Here is a 15,869-nt window from a genome sequence, read left to right as displayed (position 1 = left end):
AGATTTCACAACACCAGTCCAGGTGACTCAGAGTATGTTTTTTAAAACTGGGGACAGTGAAACAAGGAAGGGCTTACTAATAGATAAAGCAACAGGAGAGCCCAGGCTGGGCTGCTTTTGTTACAGAGCTCACCAAAACTGTAAGCAAGCAGACTAGGGTCCATCCACATGTCGCCTTGGTGTAAGACCCAACAATTAATGATGAAAGGAGCAAACCTTTACTTATAACATTCCAACTTTGGGGGGTTCAGAGCACCTCAGCTCAGAGCCCTCATTTCCCACAAGACCCAGCACTTCCCATGCTCCCCACCAGGCCACTAGCCAAAAGCCCCAAAACTTTCCCTTGCCCTTATCTTAAGATGGCTGCACAAACAGTTCTCCAGTCTCTCTGGATCAAAGTCGCCATCTTCATGCAGCAGCTCTCGCCTTCAGAATCTGGAATACATGTCCATCAGCCTCCATTTAATAGTCCAACGAAACATGTGCTATGTTTCTCTGGATCATGGTGAAACTCAGGAAAGGCACAAGTCTTAATATTCCAGATAAAAATCCAGGTGTAGCAGGACAGGATCTTGCAAGGAAGTCCTTTGCAGCTCCCCAGGCCACATGGCCTCCTTTCTCATTATAAACTGCATCCTACATGGCAGAAACCCCCCTTCTCTTTTCTAAATTGTGTGACCAAAAATGCTCCCAAGCTACGTGATCAAGAGGCTTTTCTTTCACAAGCCGCATGGATAAGAAGTCCCGCATGGCTGCCATGCCTGAATTTAAATCTTTACCCTGCTCCTCTTCTATAACCCTATTTCCGACTCTTCCCACAATCGACTACGTCTGCCAGTACTCTGGTCTCTCTTGCCTTTCTCGGGCTGCCATTTGTAGTCTGGGCAGGCTTGGCCCTTTCACTTAGAAGACCCACCTTCCTGCTCTTGTGCAGGTGCAGCAAACCCTTCTGGCTACATCACAGTCAAAGTCACACCCATCTCCTGTCTCCCAGTGTCTGCCACAGCTACTTAACATATCTATGAAGCTAGCCAGCTGTTACTGATATGCAAAGTACCTCTCAACTGGTCCATCCACTTCCCCATCCTGCAAGTAATGACTGTGGGGATTGGGGGTTTCCAGCCTATACCCTGTCCTGAACCTCATTCCACATCAATTACACTTTAGCTCACTGGGAAGTCAGAGAAAAGAGGGCCTTGGAGACATGTTCAGTCAGGGGTTAGCCTGGGATGAGCTGCTGTTGTCAATTGCTCCCCTGGTTGCAAGTCTTGTGAGAACCCTTAGAGTTTAGGAGATATGTGCCTGTAGGGGAAGAAACCGGGGAAGAAGAGCAGGAAGGGAATGGCATGGGTGTGGTCCCTAGAGAGAAAGCATGCCTATTTGCTCTTTTTGTGTTTCTGCAGCTTGCCTTCCTCTCCTTTGAAGCCCTTGAGCCATATCATTTACCTTAGTTCAGGATGATAGTTAAGCTCAACTGTCCGGAAGCTTTTGTATCTCCTATCTTTGTCAGACTCCCTTACATTATCTAATTAAAATTGTGTTGTGCTTTTTGTTGTTGTTGTTGTTAGTCTTTCTTTTCATGCAGGATAGCCAAGAACCTAGCAGAGTAAAGGGAAAATTGTTTTCCCTCCCCTACAGTACTAGCTATTTTATTTGGATAGTCCTTTCCTGTATTCAAATCCCTCTTCCTTAAATACACTAGGGAGAATTTAAGCCTTACATTTAAAGGAATTATTGATAGGTATGTACTAATTAATTGCCATTTTATTCTTTTAACTATGTTCCTCTGTTCTTTTTCTTCTTCTTCTACTCCTTAAAGCAGGGCCTTTAACCTCAAATACACTCTGAAATAGGTCTCATTGCCATTGATGGAGGTTCCCTCAGTTATGAGTTAAATGAGGAAGGGTTGAGTTGTTTTGGAAAACAATCATACTCATTTGATAACATGTTGTCTATGGTTGCTTTTGTGACATATGACAAACCAAATGATTCACAAAACCTAAAATATTTATTATCTGGCCTTTCCAGAAAAGTTTGTCAAACCCTGAGCTAAATAAAACTTCAATACCTGCTCCTTAACTAGTATGAAAAATTTCCTTTTTAATATTAGCTAATTGATGATAGATCATGTGATCTAAAAAAGTACTTGGTAGAAGCAATTCTATAGGGCACTGGAATACTACTGAGAGATACCATGGATTCTGAATCTCTAGCGGATAGACTCAGGAACCCAGGTTTCAACATAGTCTCTCAGTAACTCACGCACGCACAAGTTTGAGACCCACTGGAGCTCTCTGGTCTAGCTGAGTGGTTCTGTACAGACTCTGACTCTGTTGGACTGATGTGAGGCCCAAAAGTCTGCATTTCTAACAAGCTCCTGAGTGATGGTAATGTTGGTTGTCCAAGTCCTTTCATTTCCTTATCTATAAAATGTAAATGATAAAAGTCTGTATCACAGGGTTGTTGTCAGTATTAAATGAGGTAATATACATTTTTATCCTACTCTGACCCCTTTCAAGCTATATCTGTTTGAGCAATCACTCAATGTCTTGGTTCCTATAAGTAGGAATAATGATAATAATAAGCATTTCACTAGTTTGCCAAAAGGTATTAATGAGAAAACATATGCAAAGTAGCTAAAACAGAGACTAGAACATAGTAAATGCTCAATAATGTAAGATACTATTATTTCATTGTTACATAAGGTACCTAATGCATAGCAGACATTTCATAAGCAATCATTCCCTTTCTATTCTCTCTCTGTCCTCTCATCCCTACTCTTCCCTCTAGATCCTTCTGTTGATTTCTAACATGTCTAATTACAGACCATCTTCAGGAATGCTGATTCAGAAAACCCAAACAAAATCCTGAGGATGTCACACAAATGGAGATCCAAAAGAAGCTTAGACATAGACTAAGTGCTCAGGCCCCCCTGCCCACATCCTTTTGGGTGTCCTTGTGTTGGTGGGAAAGACCTGGTTCTTCTTGCTGACTCATGTACAGGATTACATATCAGCAAATCTACTAGTATACAATCAGAGTTTATTAGTGATCCATTCCCATGAAAGAGATCAGGCCTAGGTGAGACTGGGCAGGGCAGGGTGGGGGTGGTGTTGAAAAGAAGAGGTTCAGGGCAAAGCAGAGCGGCAAAGGTAAGAACAGATGAAAGCCAGAGTGGCAAGCCTCCCAGGAGGCCTAAGGCCAGGCAGCCAGGGAATGAAGAATGCCCAGAGCGCCAAGAGCACCCAGCACCCCAAGAGAGTGATTCCTTTGTTCTGAGGGCTTATATAGTTTGGTGGGATGGGAGTAAAAATGTTACATATTGGTTCATATTGGTAAGAGTGGTGCCAGCTTTCCTAGGGGGGATGTGACTACCCAAATTTAGGGGTGTGGCGGTCTGTTAGCCCAAATCCTTATCTTGCTCCAGACTCCATTTGTTCATCTTGCTGTAAAACAGATATGTGACCGGAGGCTGTTAATTAAAGTTGGGGCAATTACCCAAAATTGTTTATGGGCTGCTTCTTTGGGCACTGCGGACCCTCTCCCGCATTTCAAGCCTTGGGATGAAAGCAGTTTCAAGGCCTTCTTTCCCAGGTAGTGGAAACGCTACATAGAATTTCAAGGACTTCCCTCCTTCCTTGCTAACATGGTGTTTCTTGTGATTTTGGAACACTTGGCAATATTATCGGACCAGGATCGGGACTGCTGAGTCAGTGGATGAGACATGTCTCCCTCCTCCTCCTTGCCTTGGTTTACTATTCATTCTACTATTTATCTAAGTGATAAAAGGTGTTTCCTGGCAACCAGGATGCTAGAGGCTGGCCAGCAACAGGAGTGCAGTCTCAGGGTTCTCCCTATGCCATCTCCTGCCTCACTTGCAGCAGAGCATCTCAGGACAACAGAGGAAGTGGGCTTGTCATTCAGTCCTTCCTACTTTGTAGAAGATAGATATTCCCAGGATTCCTGGATATTCTTATTTTGTAGCATATTAATCTATGTGGCACCAAGTTTACTTTTCTGAGGATGCTGCTTGCACTGGTGCATTTGGGACACTATATGAAAAGCCTGAGAAGTCATTTTCTCTTTGTTAGCATTGCCCTGCATAACAAAGTGAATGTTCCATGAAAGGCATTTGGATTTTGTTTCGGGCTTCTCTTTGTTTCCTTGGGGTTTAAGTGCTGACAAGAACTGACTTCTGAGAATTGTTTAGGAAACTGTAATTTATGGATTTATGATGATGTTTATGGTTATAACTTAACCCAAAATAGGGTTAACCCTGCCCACAGGGTGCACTGGCTTCTATTAGTCCATACTGGCATCTTATCTCCAGGGGTGCACAAGTCATGGCCACTGGTCATGGTATGTCTTCCATGTGGGAGAGCAGATTTGGCTGTGTGTTGTATGTTTTCTTCTACAAGCCAGTATCAACATATCCAGCATAAATACCTTATCTGTATGGCCAACTCCATGGGACCTCAGCTTGTTTTGTTGTGAGAAGATTCTATCCAAATAAACACATTGCTAGAACCAATATTTCCAACCAACAGGACCTAAAATAAAAGGTGAAGATTCAGGTTACCTATAGAGAATAAGCAAATTAAACAGAAAGCAGATAGGGATAATAATTGATGATATTGAGCACCTATTCTTTGACAATGTACTGTGCTATTTGGGATCATTTAGGAAAAAATTTTTTATCCTCACCAAAGGACATTTTTTTGCATTGCTTTTAGAGAGAGAGGATGGGAGAGAGAGAAACATTGATGTGAGAGAGAAGCATTGATTGATTGCTTCTTGTACGTATCGAGATATGGAATCCAACATACCTTGACTGGGAATTGAACCCACAACTTAAGTATGTACCCTGAATGGGAGTTCAACCCGCATCTTTTTGGCTATGGGACAATGCTCCAAGCAACTAAGCCACACTGGCCAGAGCTATTTGGTACCATTTAATAAAAATTTGTGAAACACATAATTTCCCTGCTCTTTCCTCTCCTCCCTACCCTTCCCCTCCCTTTCCTTCTTTTTTGAGCTGTGGAGGCTGAGCAGAAGGGCTAGTAAGCCAAGGAGGCAACCAGAGTGCTAGGGAGATTAGTCAGGTACAGGCAAATGGTGGAGAGTATGAGAAAAAACTATATTGAGAATATGGGAGTTAGGTTTTTTGCTTTTGGAGAAGAGATTTACCAAAGTGGCAAGAGGTTTCTCTAGAAGTGACCCTGATGTGCTAGACTGGAATTGAAGATATCAGTGTGAACCCCTTTAGAGAGATAGAATTACTGAAGGAGATACAGTTATATGATTGTGGGTATGTGTATATGTAGGTATATTTGTATATATAGATATAAATATATTTCCTAGACCTATCCTCTCAGAGGGTCTAGTAGTAATGGTATACCAGTAGTAATGAGCACACTTACTGCCTAGTTCTGAGTTTTTAAATATTAAGAGGAACCAGGGCTCCTAGGGGAAATTGTTGATTATAGGCCTGGGGCAGGGAATGTACAAGATGAACCTGGAGCATCTTGTTGCTCCAGAAAGTAAGGAAGTGTCAAAGAATGATGGAACATGTCAAAGGGATAAAGTAGGTAACTTGAAAGGGAATTTCTTCAGCTAAATATGAGACAATTTGAGCATTAAAATAAATAACAGATCACAACTCATTGAATAAAATAGGAATTCACAAGTCCATACTGATATTAATGAATAAGTGAATGAATGAGGAAGAGGGAAATGCTCTTCCTTATAGAAGAATAACAACTGCTAGACATAGAAGGAATGATGGAAATAGGAAATCACAATTGGACACCATTTCAACAGTGTTAATTCATGGGTAAATTATCAATAGATGCTGAAGTTGGGGTGTGGAGGTGTAATAGGCATAGGATATTGTCATAGATGGGGAATATCTCCCCACAAAGGCAAAAAGAATGATTTCATCATGTAGAAACATAACAGGCACTAACTGGCCAGGTGATCAAGACATTATCAGTGGTAGGGTGTGTTAAGACTAAGTTTCTTCCTGATGTCACACATGGGAAAAAGTGCAGTATCACTTCTGTAGTATTCCCACCAAGAATGGATGGCTTGAGTTTGGCTGTGAGGAAACATCAGGATGACGTTGTTTGAGAGAAGTCTTACAGAATGAAAAGCCTGTACCATTTGAAAAACTGTTAATGATGTGAAACAGAGGGAAAGGCTGAGGAAATGTTTCAGGTAGAAGGAAACTAACAAGATACAAAATTTATTCTGGGTGGAATGCTGAAACAGAACAGAAATGACACATGTTGAAACACTTCAGAATTTGAGTGGGGTCTGTGGAATGAGTAGTAGTGTCCAATCAATGTTGATTTCCTGTTTTGAATGGTTGAATTAGCATATGTTAGAAAATGTCCTTGTTTTGGAGCAATACACGCTGGAGTTTTTAGGGAGAATTTGGCACAGTGTCTGTAACCTGCTATCAAATGAGAAAAAAATGGTAAAGAGTGTACAAATGTAAGAGAAAGAAAGAATAAAAGAGATGGTACAAATGTGGTAAAATGTTGGAAACTATAGATTCTGAAAAAGTAAATATGGGAGTTCTTTGTACTGACAAGGTGTGAAGTAACAGGCAAAGGATCCATGATTAGTAAGGCTAATTTATGAACACTGCATTATTGTTGGAACATTTGCTGTACCAGCCTTTCCAGCATCCTGAAACAGGATTATATATCCCACCTTACTGATGTCTAACTTGCCATCTGATTTGCACTGAGTCATCACTGAACAATGAGATATTGTTAGGTAGCAGCTAGGAATGAACTACCAGAGGGGAAATAAAGGCAGGGCCCTCGCCATTACAATCTAACAAAGAACTTAGAAGCAAAAGAAAGATGTGTCTCACCAACTGACTTAGCAGTCCTGAGCTTGGTTTGATAAGACTGCTGTGTCTCCCCAGCATTACAGACAAAACGACACAGGACGAAGGGAGAGTCCTTGAGACCGTGCTCAGAAAAGGGACTTCTGTAGCAATCTTACTAAGATTGCCTGGTGTCCTGAACATTACAAATAAGAATCATATAGGGGAAGGGAACAGTCCTTGAGATTTTATGCTGGGAAAGGAAGCTCCTGTAACAATTTTACTAAGACAAAGAGTCTTTACTAACTGAGAAAGAAAGACTTTGTAGCTGTACATTATTCCCAAAGAGGGGGAAGGAAGGAGAACCTAGAAGCCATCTGAAGTATATGACCTCTGAACTCCAATAGTCAGTGTACCCACTTAGCTAAGTACCCACTTGTACCCTCAGCTCAAGTGGATAGAACCGGGGTGTCCAACCTTTTGGTGTCTTTGGGCCACACTGGAAGAGTTATCTTCAGCCACACATTAAATACACAAACACTAATGAAAACTGATAAGCAAAAAAAAAGTCCATGTATAATTTTTGTGATATCTACCACCACAGATGAGCAAAAAAGTCCTCACATTGTAACCCTAATTATGCAACAGCCCTTTCAATAATCTTTTAAAATTGTTGAGCAGGTCCCAAGTTTGTGACCACTAATATAGAAAATGTACATATCTAAGTAATAAAAAGTCATCGATGCTTTTTTATATTTTTTATTATAAAAGTAAAAGAAAAGAGGGCAACATAAAACTAGTAGGATGTTTGACATTGTATTTGAGAAACTGGTGCATCAATATCTGGTTTGATAGTAGTAGTTGCAATTCTCAGTGAGTTCTCAAGGTGCTCATCAGATATTTTAGTTCTAATTTTACTCTTAACATGTTTTGTACTTGAAAATAGTTGCTCTCAAATGTAGGTGTTGCAAAACAGCGATGACATAAGTAAGGTGTGATTCTGAAGCAAGGGATATTTGTCTCTGGGAAGATAGGACCTATACAAGTCCAGTAAAGAGACACAATCAAATTTTTCTTTAAGTTGAATGTCAGATTGCAGCTCTACACATTCCATTTGAAAATTGGCAGGTACAATATTTATGTCGACTGAAAATGGAGTCACAAATATAGCAAAATATTGATTATTTTCCCAGAAATCTTGAAATCTGTTTTCAAATTCTTGTATGAAGTTGAAAAGTAAGGCTCTATATTTTTCACTGTTCATAGGACTGTGTTTAGCCAATGTGTTGAAATGTATCAAACTATTTGCTTTAATTTGAGCTTGCCATAATTTCAGTTTCATTTGGAACACTATTATGGTTTGAAACATGGTATTCATAAGTTGGTTTTTACCTTGAAGATGCATGTTTAACTCATTTAAGTAAGCAGTTAAATCCACTAAAAATGCTAAATCTGTAAGCCAGTTTTCATTGTCAAGTTCTGGCACAAATTTGTTTTTTGATACCATAAACGACTTGATAACATGTCTCAAACCATAAAATATTTTCAACATTTGGCCTTGACTTAGCCATCTTACTTCCAAAAAGTAAATGATGTTGCCATAGTCAGCAGCAATACATTTAAGGAATTCCTGGAATTGGGAATGATTCAATCCCTTGTCTCATGAAATTTACAGTCTTGATGATGATTTGCATGACATTATCCATTTTTAAAATTTTTGTGCATAAATTTTCTTGATACATTATGCAATGATACTGCATCAAACATGAGTTTTGGGTGGCAATTTCATCATCTATAAATTTTACAAGTCCCTCTCTTTTACCTACCATCACTGGGGCACCATCAGTAACTATACCAGATATGTTGACAATGGACAAAGAAAATCACTTTAACATATCTTTTACTGGTTCATATAAATCTCTTGATTTAGTTATGCCTTTTAATAGCACTAAAGAAGCCATTTCTAGAGAGACATTATATTTGTCATCAATACCTCTAACAAAAATGGCAAGTTGAGCCGTATCTGTAGCATCAGTGCTACTATCATCCATCGTCAAAGCATAAAATTTAAAATTAGCAGCCTTATTCTCCAAACTTCTTTTCACATATTTTCCAATTTCTTCAATTCCCCTAGCTATAGTCTCGTGAGACAAACTGATTTTAGAAACATCCCCCTTTTTTTCAGGACAAATTATATCTGCCACATTTTCTATACATTACTTAGTAAACTCACCATCAGTAAATGGCTTTGATTTTTTTTTTTTTTGCTATTAAATATACTATCACTTAACTAGCTTTTACAATGGAATCTACCCGAGTTGTAACTTTATGAAAAAAATTGTTATTGAGGAGGCAGGATTTTTTTCAGCTCGCTATTTTGTCCTTACAACACAGTCCTTCATACACATTGAATTTGGTAGCATGTTTTTGCATATAATACCTTTTAAAATCATTGTTTTTGAAAACTTGCACAAATTCCCTACAAATTAAGCATATTGCCTTACTATTTGCCTCAACAAAAAGCAGTCATCTATTCACTTTTCATTGAACAATCTTCCTTCAGCTGTAATTTTTCTTTTTGGGGGTTCTTTTTTCTTTTGAGATATTGTAGAAGCCATGCTGGGACTAAAAAAATAATAAAGGGACTTTATTTACTTTTATTATAAAAATTAATTGACAGAAAAATAGAAAGCAAAGTTTGGGCCCTTCCACAGACCTCTTGGCCACTGATGCAGGGTGAGGTGGAGGGCCAATTGTAAAACATGGTAGGTGATGTGCGAGGTGCTGCTGAGGTATGGAATTACCTTTAATAATCTAATAAGAATGCTTACCTGACTTCTAAATAACATTAAACACCTAACATTGCAATGGTAGGTTGAAATATTATTGATAATCACTGCCTTATTAAGTCACTATGAGCACATGTAATATCTGATGATGTCAATTCTACTGTCTATGCTTGGAAGATAACACACTGAAAGCCGCACACGGCTGTAAAACTGAAGCCATGCATAAGTACAAATAGCAAGAGTGTATGTACATTTATTTTACATGACATTGTGACATATAACCACAAAATATCTGATAGTATTTTAAGTAAACTTATGATGTTTGCGTTGGGCCTCATTCATAACAATCCCAGGCTATAGGTAGGACACCCTAGAATAAACTCACTAACTTACTAACAAACTTCCTATCAACTTTCTTTCCTCTATATGTAGAGCATTTAGACTAGCCAGGTACCTGCTTGCAGATTTGTGCTTGTATATGTTTCATAAATAAACTTGCTATCTCATTTCCACTATATTTGTTATCTCTCATTTGAATTCACCTCTTGTGGTGGGACAAGAACTGAGGCAGAGAGGGAAGAAGTCCTGATGCAGGTCTCTCTCCCCAACTGTAACAATATTACCTCACAACAGATCAGCAAACAACAAGTACTGGTGAGAATGTGAAGAAAAGGAAACCCTAGTGGGCTGTTGGTGGGAATGACACTAGTGCAGCCATGGTGGAAAATAGTATATGTCCTCAAAATATTAAAAATGGGACTGTTTTTTGACCAGTGTTTCCAATGCTGGGAATACATCCTAAGAATCCCAAAACACTAATTCAAAAGAATATATGCACCCCTGTGTTCATCGCAGTGTTATTTACAATAGCCAAGATCTGAAAACCACCCAAGTGCCCATCAGTAGATGAGTAGATAAAAAACCTGTGGTACAGTTACACAATGGAATACTATTTGGCAATAAAAAAGAAGGAAATCTTACCTTTTGTGACAGCACGGATAGACCTGGACATTATTATGCTAAGTGAAATAAGTTAGTCAGAGAAGGACAAGTATCATATGATCTTACTTATATGTGGAATCTAATGAACAAAATAAGCTGACAAACAAAACAGATCCAGAGGAATGGATATGTGGAAGAGACTGAAGGATGTCAGAGGAGAGGGAGTGGATGGAATTGGATAAAAGATGATGAAGGGTTTAGAGAAAAAAAAAAATATATATGTATGTATGTCACACATAGACACAGAAAACAGGGTGGTGACAGCCAGAGGGAAAGGAGGGTGGGGGCTGAGTGGAGAAGGGCAAAGGTGGGGAAATTGGGACAGAAAGAGAGACTTTGCTTGGGGCAATGGGCACATGACACAGAACACAGATGATATTTTATTAAGTTGTACACTTGAAACCTGTATGGTTCAGTGAACCAATGTTATTCCAATAAATCCAATTTTAAAAAATAAAATAAAAATCAATATTCAAAGGTTAAAATAAAAGAACTCATCACTTAGTTCTGCCATCTCTTTTCCTCTGCCAGAAGAAAAGACTATCCAGATGGAGGCTGCTTCTTTAGCCTGGATCCCAAAAGCAATCCACAGGAGCAGAGCTGCAGCATGTAACGTAAGCCAGAAGGGAACCTTTGCTGTTGACAAGCCACTGAGGTTTGCTGTGGGTTTATTTGCTACCCACAGCAAATTCAATCTCATGTGACTCATATACTTAACTAGTAAATAACTTGTGTGGTTAGACTGTGAATATAGTTTGTCTTTCTGACCTCTAAATGCTCTTTCCCCATTATATAAAGAATTACTTATTGATTTAAAAACCATTTTATTGATTAAGCTGGACTTTGTGGTACACAGCTGAACTGAGCTTATCCATTTCTTAGCACTTAAGTAACATTTTTTCTTATAATCCTTTTTAGGTCTCTCAGTCTTCTTTTCAGCAGAACTACTATTTTCAGAAGTGTTATAGATAAGATACCCACAACAAACTTATTTCTACGACAAAGCACCTAACATGCTAGATAAAATATGACTGAGATAGAAAGATAGTAAAGTAACTAATCCTGAGTAGTTAAAATATTCTGAAATACTAAAGGACTGAAACTGGAATGAAAACAGGAATCCAAAGTGAGCAATAAAACTAATAGTTGTTCCACAGGTAGATCTTACTCCTAGAGATTAAAGATTATACATATATAAAATCACATATATGAACGGGGTGCTGAACTAGAGGACCCCAGTAACAGAGATATCCCCCACAGATATCACTTGGGGAATGAGAGATTCACAACAAAGCCTTTGAGAGTTACTTTGCATATCTAAAGAATTTGGCCAGTGTTTTAGAAATTTTAAAAGCTGTGCCTCCCTGCTCAGAGCCAGGGAGATGGACGTGACTCTAACACATGATGTGTTGTAGCTGGAGGGGATTGCTGTACCTGCACTAGAGCAGGAAGGCAGTCAGCTGAATGTCAAGGGGCCATGCTTCCCTGGACTAACAGTGGCAGCTGAGAAAAGCAGAAGAGACCAGAGTACTGGCAATTGCAGCTGAGTGTGGGAGGAGTTGGAAATGGGGTTAGGGAGGAAGATCTGTGCCAGGACTTAAACTCAGGAGCAGGGCAGCCATGCTCTCTTGACCATGTGGCTTGGGAAGAAGCCTCTTGAAGATGTAGCAGCTATGTGGGGTCTTGGCTACGAGGTTTGAAAGGATGCAGAAGGACCCCCATTGGTCCACCATGAAGACTCAGTTTTGGAGTAAGAGCAGGAGTCTAGCTAGTTAAGTGGATGACTGGAAGAAGCCAGAATGCAGATGGGAATCTGCCCAACTAAGTTACAGACTTCTATTTCTTTTTGGGAGAGATGATACCTCTAACTGGCCTGGTTTGGCAAGGGGTGGGCAGGACTGTGCATTTGTGGGTGTTTCTTTGTTTCTAAAGGGAGTGAGATTCAAGGGCAGAATTCTGCCATTATTCTAAACCTCTATAACTTTTGAATAAATAGTTCCTTTCCTTTTCATAAGACTGTGGCATTGGGAGTCATGGTTCTTATCAGCAGTGGGCAATAGAATCCAGTGGTCCTGTTCCATATATACATATATAATTCAGAGAGTATATAGATATCTCTGTATTTTTTATTTTGAAAGAGTTTAAGGCTTAAAGCAAGTTTCAAAAATAATAGAGTCTTTATGTACCTTCCTCCTATGCACCTCTCTGCAATGACAGTATCTACATAATCACAGTATATTGGAAAAGCTGGGAAAGTGACATTGGTACAATGCTATTAATTTGGGTGTAGACCTTATTTAGATTTCACTAGCTTTTAATGCGCTACTTTTGGTTTTAGGTATATAGTTCTGTTACTGATGTTGGGGTTCTTTGGTACTCCAAAATAGAAATTGAGAGGAAACCCAGAGAAATTTCCAGACAGATTTTATTAAGCTTATACTTGAGTACAAGGGAGGCAGCACAGAGGAAAGGAAGGTCTTTTGAACTCGTTCAGCAGTTGGCTCTGCTTGGCTGCTTTTACAAGCTGGGGGCATGCTTGTGTAAAACGGGGGGCCTAAAAAAGAATAGCAGAATAAACCATTTTAGGTTTGGGTGACTTTTCCAGCTATGTTGCTTGGTAACTACATTAGCCCCCAGGTTGTGGGGGTAAGATGGGGTTAAGATGGCATGCTGCTCATTACCACCACCCTCAGCAGCTCATATAGCAATGAAACCTTCATCAACTGCACATGTGAGTCAGCAGTTTAAGCAGGCAGTTAGGAGGGAGAAAAAAATCAGCTACCTCTGTTTGCACTGGTCTGGTAACTTAGTTAATTAGAGCGCCGTCCTGATACGCTAAGGTTGTCAGTTCGATTTGCGGTCGGGGCACATACAAAGGTTGACCAGTGAGTGAGTAAATAAGTTGAACAACAAATTGATGCTTCTCTTTCTTTCCCTTCCTCTCTCTCTCAAATCAATCAATAAATAAAAAATTAAAAAGAAAATCAGCTACCTCTGTTTTTGAGTAGGGAGAGGAGGAGTGGTGACATTTTATGGACAGTTTATCCCAAGTTCCTTCTTACTGCCTGGTGTTCTTTTTTTTTATTGTTGTTCCCATTTTTTTCCCCCATTGCTGTCCTCTGCCCCACCTCCTGCCCCCATAGTCAATCCCCACCCTGTTGTCCATGTCCATGGGTCATTTATACTTGTTCTTTAGGCCCTTCCCATTCTTTTCTCCCTTATCCCCCTTCTCTCTGCTCCCTGTCAGTCTGTTCCTTGTTTCCATGTCTCTGGATCTATTTTGCTCATTTGTTTATTTTGTTCATTAGGTTCCACTTATAGATGAGACCATATGGTATGTCTTTCATCATTTGGCTTATTTCATTTAGGATAATAGTCTCCAGTTCCATCCATGCTGTCATCAAGGGTATGAGTTCCTTCTTTATTTCTGCTGTGTAGTATTTCATTGTGTAAATGTACCACAGTATTTTGATCCACTCATTTACTGATGGGCACTTAGGCTGTTTCCAGCACTTGGCTACTGTAACTAATGCTGCTCTGAACATTGGGGTGCATAGGTTCTTTTGAATTGGTGATTCAGGATTTTTAGGGTATAATCCCAGCAGTGGGGTTGCTAGGTCAAAAGGCAGTTTTTAGTTTTTTGAGGTAATTCTATATGGTTTTCTACAGTGGCTGCACCAGTCTGCATTCCCACCAACAGTGCACTACTAGAGTTCCTTTCTCTCCACATCCTCACCAGCACTTGCTCTTTGTTGATTCGTTAATGATGGCCATTCTGACTAGTGTGAGGTGGTATCTCATTGTGGTTTTAATTTGCACCTCTCTGATGGCTAGTGATGTTGAGCATCCTTTCATATGCCTATGGGTCTTCTGTATGTCCTCCCTGGAGAAGTGTCTGTTCTGATCCTTTGCCCGTTTTTTAATTGGATTGTTTGTCTCCCTGGTGTTGAGTCAAATGGGTTCCTTCTATATTATGGAGATCAAGCCCTTGTCTGAGATGTCATTGAAAAATATGTTTTGCTATATGGTTGGTTCCCTTTTCATTTTGATAATGGTTTTTTAGCTGTGCAGAAACTTTTTAATTTGATGTAGCCCATTTGTTTACTCTTTCCTTTATTTCTCTTGTCCTAGAGGATGTATTGGTGAAAATACTGCTGTGTGGGATATCTGAAATTTTACTGCTCTTGTTTTCCTCTAGGACTTTTATGGTGACCACCTGGTCTTAATTTGGCTTTCTCACCACCCAGTATTTTATATTCTCCAGGCCCAAGTTCCTATACTGTCTCAGTGCTATGAAATTTTTTCATCTGTGTAGATAAGAGTGACTATCAACACAAAGAAATTCCCTTGACTTACCTTAATAGTCATACCCTTTGCCCAAACATAACACTTGACAACCACTGATCCCTCACTACAATGTATTCACTTTGAGAATGGAATATAAATAGAAACACACAGTGTCTAACATTAAGATTGGCTTTTCCAACTCAGCACAATGCCCTGGACATTCATCCAAGTTGATGCATGTATTAATAGTTCCTCCCTTTTTATTGCTGAGTAGCATTTCATTGCATAGATATTCCCTAGTTTGATTTCTGTTCACTCATTGAAAGTTATTTGGCTTGTTTTCAGTTTTTGACTATTACAAATAAAACTTCTATGAACATTTATGTATAGAGTTTTGTGTGAACATAAGTTTTCATTCTTTTAAAATAAATACCCAAGGCCCTTGGCTGGGTGGCTCTCTTGGTTGTGGCATCATCCTGAACATTAAAAATAAATACCTAGCAATGTAATTGCTGGGTGATATGATAAGCATATGTTTAATTTTATAAGAAACTGTCAAACTGTTTCCAGGGTGGCTATACCATTTTATATTCCCACCAGCAATGTATGAGGGATCCAGTTGCTCTGCATCATTGCCAGTACTTTTTATTTTTTCCATTCTAATATTTATGCAGTAGTATTGTAACAGGGTGCAGAGCAGGGTCCTCTGGAAAATAGCAGAGTATATTCCCCACAAACCATGATTGAAGGAAGTGGAAAGTGGATGATATGGCATTTAAGATATTTTGCATTACACTGGCAAGTTAATGGCTGTGCTGCTGCCCCAGGTAAAAGTTGTATGTGACTTTAAGATCATATAGTGATTTGTGACATAGCCAGAGGAGGTGGATGCCCACCCCTAGTGTCTGTGTGTCATGAGGAACTCTTGCCCTGACTAAAGATGGCAGCCAAAA

The sequence above is a fragment of the Pteronotus mesoamericanus genome, unplaced genomic scaffold (genome assembly GCF_021234165.1).
Source record: "Pteronotus mesoamericanus isolate MK-2021 breed Mesoamerican mustached bat unplaced genomic scaffold, CSHL_Meso_final contig_94, whole genome shotgun sequence".
Classification (NCBI taxonomy): Eukaryota; Metazoa; Chordata; class Mammalia; order Chiroptera; family Mormoopidae; genus Pteronotus; species Pteronotus mesoamericanus.
This window is presented reverse-complemented; position numbering follows the sequence as displayed.